Genomic DNA, 10,135 nt, shown 5'->3' with positions numbered 1-10,135 from the left:
CGTGCAATCCTCTATTTTTCCCTCTTTCAAGGAAGGAAACCACGTCGTTTTCTATAAACCGGCCGGGTTCAACGGTTCGTCTCCAATTCTTAAAATAGTGGTTTTTATTAATAAACTGAACCACTTCGGTTTGTAGTGACACTGATTTGACCGGCTGGTCTGATCTGATTTTCAGAATCATGCTGAGAACACGAAAGGAAACTACGTCGTTTTTTATAAACCGGCCGAGTTCAACGGTTCGTCTCCAACTCTTAAAATAGTGGTTTTTATTAATAAACCGAACCGCTAAAACTTGGTTTGCAGTGAAACTGATTTGACCGGCTGGTCTGATCTAGTTTTCAGAATCATGTTGAGAACACACGTTGCTGGAAAAATAAGGAAAATGGAGTTCAATTCAATAACGTAAACCAGAAATATCAATATCTCCAAGGTCGAAATCAAATTTTGAAAATTTAAAAGTTTAATTGCATTGCCTTTTTGACAATTTCCAAAATTTAATTCGATTTTTATTAATAATTTTCTTTTATAAAAAATTACAATAATAATAGATATTGACTTTTATAATATTTTTTTAATTTATCCTATCTTCTAAAAAAAATAACCCGTACATTTTAAAATTATTTGTAAACCTCAAAGAATTTAGGAATAAAAAATTTAAAAAAAAAATAATAAATGAAGGTAAAAAATAAAAAAGGGTAAATCACATATTTAAATAAATTAGGTTTTAAAATGATTCAAATGCAACAATTAAAGATTGGATACATTTCAATTTCGATTAAAGTATCAAAACTGATCATAAAAGATTATGACACTGATAAATCTAACTATAGAATAATTAAAACTGCCTTATAACCATAAAAGATAGGCTTAGTAGACAAAACTACGAAAATCCTAAAAACTATCAACAATTTGTGTTTGTTTTCTGATAATAGAACAAGACAAGACACTGAGAACAAGACATAAATGATATAGATATGAAATTTTGTGTTCTTGTATTTTGTTTGGTGATAAACTAGAATAAATTATAAAAATCTAATTTATTCTCATTTTTTTCATTCAAAATAAATTTGAGACGAAAAATATAATAATAAAAAATATAATTATGAAAAATTAACAAGAATAATGAAAGAAAAAATAAAAAATAAGTTGTGTCTTTTGTTAGTGTCTCTGTGTCCTTCCTGTCAGGATTGAACACAAAATACACTAATTCAGTGTCTGAACATATTGTTTCTATCCATGTTTCCTAGCTCTGTCCAACATAATTTTATGTCTCTGTGTCCACATTTCAATGTCCTGTTTCTATGAACAAATGCAGGCTAAATTACTCCTCTAACTTAACCTAATTACTCTTAAACTCTAAGAGTATTCATTCTCATTCCTATTTCAAATTTTCTTTCCACTCTCTTCATTTGAGTTTTTTCTTACTCTTTTCAACCACATAATAACATTCTTTCATGTTGTTTCTTCTTACTTTACTAACCTTAATATTCTAAATAATTTTTTAACTATCTTTATATATGTCACTCACCTACTAGTACTATTACTACTCACATTTTTTTATTGTTTTGAATAACAAATTTGACTATATAATGATGATACAATAACAAATTTGATAATTGTTTTAAATCTTGAAATTTTTAGATAACTACTGTAATGTCATATTATTCTTCTAAGAGTAATTCAAGAATAAGAGAGAAAGGGAACGTGTTTACTCTTTTAAACTGTAATGCTCTTTTCAAAATTATACCAAAAGAAAGAAAGGAAAAAAAATACTTTTTATGGATATAAATCAAGTTTTTAATAGAATCATGATGAGAACACATGCTGAAAAATGGAGTTCAATTCAATAACGTAAACCGGAAATATCAATATCTCCAAGGATCGAAATCAAATTTTAAAATTTTAAAGGTTTAATTGCACATGCTTTTTGGCAATTTTCAAAATTAATTAGATTTTTATTAATAGTTTTTTCAAAAAAATTACAATAATATTAGATATTCACTTTTATAATATTTTTGTAATTTATCCTATCTTCTAAAAAAAATAACCCGTGAATTTTAAAATTGTTTGTGAACCTCACAGAATTTAGGAATAAAAAATAAAAAAAATTTAAAAAAAGGTAAAGAAAAAATAAAAAAGGGTAAATCACATATTTAAATAAATTAGGTTTTAAAATAATCCAAATATAACTATTAAAGATTGGTTACATTTCAGTTTTGAATAAAGTATCAAAATTGATCATAAAAGATTATGACGCTCATAAATTTAACTATAAAATAATTAAAACTAATTTGTAACTATAAAGGATAGGCTCAGTGGACAAAATTACTAAAATCTTAAAAATTATCAACGATCTCTAAATTACTCCTCTAACTTAACCTAATTACTCTTAAACTCTAACCATATCCAATCTCATTTCTATTTCAAATTTTCTTCCTTTCTTACACCAGTTCTCCATTTTGGCATTTTCATTCCGAATTCTCAGTCTCTTCTTTTGAATTTCTTCTTACTCTTTTTAACCACACAATAACATTCTTCTATTGTTGTTTTTTCTTACTTTACTAACCTTAATATTCTAAATAATTTTTTAACTATCTTTATATATCTCATTCACCTACTAGTACTATTACTACTTACATTTTTTATTATTTTAAATAACAAATTTGACTATACAATGATGATACAATAACAAATTTGATAGTTGTTTTGAATCTTGAAATTTTTAGATAACTACTGTATGTAATGTCATGTTGTTCTTCAAGAGTAATTCAAAAATAAGGGAGAAGGGAGCGTGTTTACTCTTTTAAACTGTAATGCTCTTTTCAAAATTATACCAAAAAAAAAGGAAAAAATATTTTTATAGATCTATGTAATCAAGTTTTTAATAGAAAACACAATTCTATTAAAATGTGAATTAAATAAAATAAAAGGGAGAAACATTTATAACAAAATCACATAAAACTGAAAAAGATAAAAATTCGTGTTTAATACTATTAATATCAATACTATTTTTCCTTATATTTTACTTATTTCTATGTTATTTCTTTACAATTCTATTTTTTCATATTGTTGGTTTGTGGACCTTTATTTTATTAGAATACTATTTTTTTTGAGCTTGGAAGAATAGTATTGGTATTAAGCAAAATATAAATTTAGAAGGATTAGAAAAATATATAATTTGTTTTATCTTTTTATTAATAGTAAATCAAGAACACAAAAAATTATAAATAATTTGAATTTATCACTTCAGAGACAAATGATAAATGATTCGATTACAAATGAAATTACTGTGCAAAATTTTGAGATGGATGATAAAATGAAAGAAAGGATATTCTTTAATGAGATAATAAAAGAGGTAGTTAATATGTGAATTCTGAGGGCTTGGAAGAGCAAGAATTTCAAGCAATCTTTAATGGAATGATTTTTCATATAAGTGGATGAAGTATATCGAATAAATGATATTAAAAATATTGTCAGGGTTGATTTTTTGAATATAAGTGCTCATGAGATAGAATGTTTTCATTTTCCTAATCTTTGGATAGTATTTGATTTCTATAACCATTATACAAAATCTGCTGGTTTTGGTGTTAGAAAGAGTAAGACTTAAAAAAACAGCAAAAAAAATATGTATTTGTGTGCTCTCATGAGGAATTTAAACAAAAGAAATATTATAATATAAAAAATAGAAAAAGGAAGCCAAAATCTAAGACCGTTGTGGTTGCCTAGCTAAGTTTGTAGTTTGTTTTATAGTTTATATTAGAAGATGGTATGTGGCTTTATTTGTTGTGTCGCACAATCATAATTGCTTTGATCCTAGGTTAATTGGTTGATTTCATAAAGCATTTTAGCGATATCTTATCTACTTGTGATATAAGGAGGTTGAAATTGACTATATTTTCATATTTGGTTTTCTGGTACCTAAAATAGCATTAGAATCTCTAAAAAGATTTGCATCAAATGTCTATACAAGAGAGATATTTTTTATTTTGGCAAATGCTTGTTAGGGCTATAAGAATGAAAGTTGTGCAAGATGTGGCATTTGAGTCCTTTGTTCTTTACACAATATCAAAATATAGAAGTCTATGGGAGGTTTGTTGACAACGAAATGACGAAATTCAGTTGTTCATGCTTAAGGACAGAATCTTTTAAAATTTTGTGTGAGCATATAGTTTATGTACTGGTATTTTTTAACATTTTTGAGCTGCCAAAATCTCTTGTATTAACAAGGTAGTTGAAAAATAATAAGACAAGCACTTTTGATTCAAGTGGCATTACTTGGGACTCTATAATATTGAGTTAATATAGAAACTTGGTGGATTGGTATTGATAATTGTCCTATATAGACAGGAGAGATTCCACTTTATTCGAAACACTGTTATGAGCCTAATCAAAGATTTTAAGATTGAGGATGAATAAGAAAAGTAAATTGGTACTGAAATTGATAGTTTAAATGGCATTTTTTTTTCAAAATTCTCAAAATTGTTGCATGGAAAGGCACAATAAAATATCTTATCCATTGACAAAGGATAGTCACCAAATCAATGCTAATTGTGAAACTTCTCATGGCATTATGAGAACTTTTTGAGGAAGACTTGTGTAGCATCCTGATTTTTTTTAACTAAATGACATTTTAGTTTTCAATGATTAATTTTATTTTGTCCTTTCTAAGCCTTGTAAATAAAATAAATGATAATATAATTTTATTATTATATTATATTATATTATATTATATTATTTATTTATTTTATATGGCATAGTTATAATAAGGTTTATATAATAATATTATTTTTTTTATTATCCTTATCGAGTTCAATATCCGCCGATATAAATAAATATCGGTATTCTTTGATGGATTTAGAGTTGCTAATGCTCTATTATATACCTTTTATCATTAAGTTACTAATGTCATTTATATTAGTAACTCATATATATTTAACCCTATATATATATTATTACTTGTATTTTAATATACCCAATTTTTACAATTATCTGTTTAAAAAATTTATAACTTGAATCGCTGACTCATCAACTTAAAGAAGTAACATCCAACCCCCCTTGTAACACCTAACCCCCTTATTCATTAATTATCATCATCAACATCTCACCTTCTCTCATTAACCGAAGCCATAAGGAAAAAAAAGAAAGAAAAACAAACCGTGGGTGAGAGAGAGAAACTGTGAAATCTTCGAGCTTCCAACCTCGATTTCTTGAAATCCAAAATTCCAATAAAAAAATCTAAACTGATTAAAGTGTTCCTATCTTCCTCTTTTTCACGTTGACGTCACTTTTGTTTGGTAGAAGTCGACGGAGAAATCGATGTTCCCCTTGCATGTCTCGGCCGAATTGAAGAGTTGAAGGGAGTAGCCGATTTTTGACGTTTTCGTCTTCAATTTCTCATTCAGGAGCTTTCTCTAGAGTTTCGGTTATTGTGATTTCGTATAAAGGTAGAGTTTAGTCATTTTCACCGATTAAATGTTAATGTGATATGTGATAAGTGAATGTTAGTTTAATTGATTATTGTTTGAGTTTGAATTGAGCTATATTGAATTTTGTTGATATATTATTGTTATATTGAGATTATGGTTTGGGCTTGATGGATACAGACCAGAACCAAAGAGTTTTAAGTGAATTTTGGGGCTGGTTTATGCAAAATTATTGAAAAAAATTGATGAGAATTGATGGCCAAGAGATTAACTAAAAAATGGTGAAAAATCGGTAACTGTAAAACTCGAAAACGGATTAAAAATTATATATATTTTCAAATAAATTTTAATAAAGAATTTTTGGGTTTTAAGAGTTGTATTTGTCACCAACATAACATTATTATTTTGAGAATGAAATTATATTTTGATAAAAGTTGAGATTGATTTTGTAAAGATATAAGTTTCAGAGTATTTTTAGTAAAAAATAAGAGTTTAGAAATTAACAGATATTTCATAAAAATTATGAGTTACTTTTATAAATATTAAAATATGTGAGATTTAATTAATATTTTTCTAAAAATATTGGGACAAAAATAAATACTTACAAGCTTGGAATTTAAAATATAATTTCTAAAAGTATAAGACTAAAGCTTTAATAAAGTTAGTTTTGTATAAAAAATAGAAATATTAAACATTAATACTTCTTAATTATTATTATAATTATGCATATTTAATTAGTATATTTTTGTTAAATTCATTACTTTATTTTTATTTAATAAGAAAGAAAAGTAAAGTAATACGACTTTCTAAAAGTATTAAAAATATAGAGTATTATTAAAGAGTTTTATGATTCTCCTTTCACAAAACATTTAGGGAAAAGCGAGAGAATAATGCGAACATGATTAGATATTTTGAGATTTATAAAGTAAAAGATTGAAGAAAGAAAAAGAAAGAAAAAAAAACAAAGAAAATAAAGAAGTGACAAGGTTCTGAATAGAAGTGTGAACTAAAGATGTGTAACCAAAAAGGGTAATTGATGGCGAATAATGAAAAAGATTATGTGAGAATCTGCTGTAGAAAGGCAGTCAGATTGATGATGGTGCGACCACTAAGACTTATTTTCAGAAACCTTCGGCCTAGGACCGCAGCCTGTGACGATAGGGAATGTTCATAGAGATTTTGTTATACATACTTTCAGCTTGAGACCGCAGCCTGTGACGATAGGGGGTGTTCACAGAGGTATGTCAGCCATACGTTCGCGAGGAAAAGCCACCATGTATTGACAGGAGGTGTGTACAAGGGGTATGCCAACTGGAAAGTCATATTCGGATATGATTACCGGATATTGTCGGGAGCGGGTGTGTAACCGACAAATGAGCTTATTATTTGCACTAGGAATAGACATGCATCATAATTGTTTGCGCATTGATAAAGAAGATTATGCCGGTTCGGAAATTTAGACAAAACAAATCCATTGATAGCATAGTCCAAACTAGGGGTGGCAAGCGGGAAAGCCTGCCCCGCCTTGCCAGAAGCACTTTGGCGGGCTGGCTCGCCCCGCCCCACCTAGTGAGGCGGTCCTAGAATCCCACCCCGCCCGCCTAACTGCAGGCTGGCGGGCTAAGCCCGCCAAAACTCCTCTTTTTTTTTTTACTAATAACTACTAAATAATATATTTAATTTTACAATCATATTAATAAATTTATAATTTCTAAAGACATAAAAAATTATATTTTTTATATTCATAAACATTAAAATCTTTGTAATTATAAATATCTAATAAACATAATTATAAACCAAGTTTTCATCCAAAACATAAGTATAAATATTCTCTCCAAAGCAAAATAAACATAATTTAAAACATAATTATAAATATTGTCTTCAAAGTAATATAAACATAATCCAAACCACTCAATTTTTATCTTCATACTCTTGTAAGTTAGGTTGAGGAAAGTTAGGTTTTGACAAAAAAAATTGTAAAAAAACACCCTCACTAAAAAAACACTAAGCCCAGCGAGAAAAGCCCGCCCCGCTCCGCCAAAGCCCGCGGTTTAAGCGGTGCGGGTTAGGCGGACTTTTGCTATTTGGTGGTCCCAATTTTCCAACCCGGCTCGCCTTTTTTGGCGGGTTACGCGAGCCGGCTCGGCGGGTTTAGGCACGTTTGCCACCCCTAGTCCAAACCGACAATCGATCATCTCAATCAAAGTTTAAATAAAAGATTGTCACAATCTAAAACAAATATAAACCGGGAGTTTGAAGTCCCGGGTCGTCTTCCCAAGGAACTAGTGACCACAAGTGCACAAGTTTGATTGTGAAATCGAGGGTTCAATAATGAAGCAAACAATTAAAGGAATTAAAGAACAAACAAAATTGCAATTAATGAACTAATAAATGAATTAAAGAACTATTAATATAACAAGAACAAGTAAAGCTCAAAATGATTGGATTGTGGTTCAAAACATAAATAGAACCTTGGCTTGGGTTGAGTTAGGGAATTCCTTCCTTATCATAATCACAACTATGGTAATTATAATGAATTAATCTCACTTAGTCAACCCTTAACATCGAAGAGTAAGTCAAGTGAGCATAATTGTTCTTAATCCACAAATCCTAGCTAACTTACTAATTATCTTAGTAAAAAAATAGCGTTAGTGGAAACAAGGACAACTAACAATCCAAGAATTATCAATAAATGTCGGACATTCTGACTCTAGTATCTTATATACTCATTTTCCCAAGACAAGGAGTGGTAATCTACTCCATATTTAAAATTGACATTTCCACAAATACTTGGTGAGCATAATCACAAAATATAGCCATATTGCAAAAATACTTGAAACTATGAACAATCAATGAACAAAGTCAACAATGGCAACTCAAACAAACATGTAGTAACCAATAAACATCAAATTCATCAACTAGAGCTCAAAATTGCAAAAGTATATATGTATTGATAAAGTGAATTAAAATATAAGAAAGTTTAGAATAAGTAGTGTAATTAAAGAGAAAATTAAGAAATACTTACAATGGAAACAAGCTAGAATCTAAGATAAAAAATAGAAAATATAAACTTGTAGTATAAACCCTAATTAAACCCTAAGAAAGTTGAGAGAAAACCTAAGAAAACTAAACTAAAAACTTCCTAAAACTATCTAAAAATGCCTAAGTGTGTTGTGTCCCTTCTCCCCTTGCTAGCGCTTCCATATATGCATCAAACCAAGCAGAAATGGGACTCCAAGCCTCCAAAATCGCGAGCCACGTGACTTTTTAATGAAGTCACGCGTTGGGATTTCTGCGTACGCACAGGTGTGTGCGTACACACACTTGCTGATTTTCATCTCGTGCGTACGCACGGGAGGTTGTGCGTACGCACACTCTGGAAAGCTCTTCTCCTTTGTTTCTTCATATTTTCTCCCAATTGCATGCTTATCTTTCATTTTTATTAAGTCATTCCTACCTATTACACCTGAAATCACTCATCAAAAATATCAAGACATCGAATGGAATGAAGGTGGAATAAAATTGATTAAATTAAGCACAAAATAGCATGTTTTCACAATTAGACATAATTTAGAGAGAAAACACAAAGGTATGCTATTTAAATGAATAAGTGTGAGTTTATGTAATGAAATCTGTCCAATTCAAGTAAAAAATTATCATCAAATATGGACTCATCAATTCTCCCACACTTAAACAATAGCATGTCCTCATGCTAAAAACAATCAAAGGAGGAGGGTAAAAGGGCAAGCAACTTATTTAATGCATTGTCTACATGCATGCAACTATGCTAAATATTACCTACTTATATCTATACTAAGATTTCTACTGAATTTGGCAAAAACAAACAATAGAATTCCAATCAATCCAAAGAAAATCATTAGGGCTAAGGCAAGGAATTAATGCAATATGATCAATATCCAAAGATTTGATTCAAAGTTTTCAAAAATTAATTCGGCACTTGCAAGAAAACACAAGATAAGAATAGGAATCATAGAATTGAGCAATCGAACCCCTCATCGGATATGTATACGCTCTAATCGCTCAATGTTTAGGGCTTAATCACTCAATTCTCTTTTAGTCATGTTTTCTAGGATTTGCTAGTTATCTAACAATCAACAAATATTTGATGCATAAATGCAAATATCATGAGGTCTTTGGAGGGTTGTAATGGAGTTAGGGTAAGGGTATGATTAATATGGTTAAGTGGATTAGTAGATTGGATCTTTGATTAGCTCAAGTATCCCACCTAATTCTATATCACCCTATTTACTCAAGAGAAAACAACCTAACTTTCTATTCATCTCTTTTTTCACACTCACTCATGCATCTTCTTTCTAATTCACACATATATGTATTTTTTTTATCATGCAAAAGTATATACACCAAATTTTTTTTCTTTTATCATGAAAAAGAGATGCATATGTTTTAAGTAATGAATGCATGAGTGTTTATCCATTTTTCAAAAAATTTTCAACGAATACCCAAAGTAAATTTACTACCAATGTTTCTCCACAAATTCTCCCCTTACACTCGAGTAACACACACTCCTCAACCCAAACTAATCAAAGATACAATTCATGGACATTAATAATTTTTCGCTTAGGGGGAATGATGTGCTTAAAATTAGAATAAAAGGGGGATTAAAAGGCTCAAAGTGGGTTACAAAGGTAGATATAAGGGTATGATCATATGGGTTAATGAGTTTTTATTTC

Source organism: Arachis stenosperma, chromosome 3 (assembly GCF_014773155.1).
Source record: "Arachis stenosperma cultivar V10309 chromosome 3, arast.V10309.gnm1.PFL2, whole genome shotgun sequence".
NCBI classification, from domain to species: Eukaryota; Viridiplantae; Streptophyta; class Magnoliopsida; order Fabales; family Fabaceae; genus Arachis; species Arachis stenosperma.
This window is presented reverse-complemented; position numbering follows the sequence as displayed.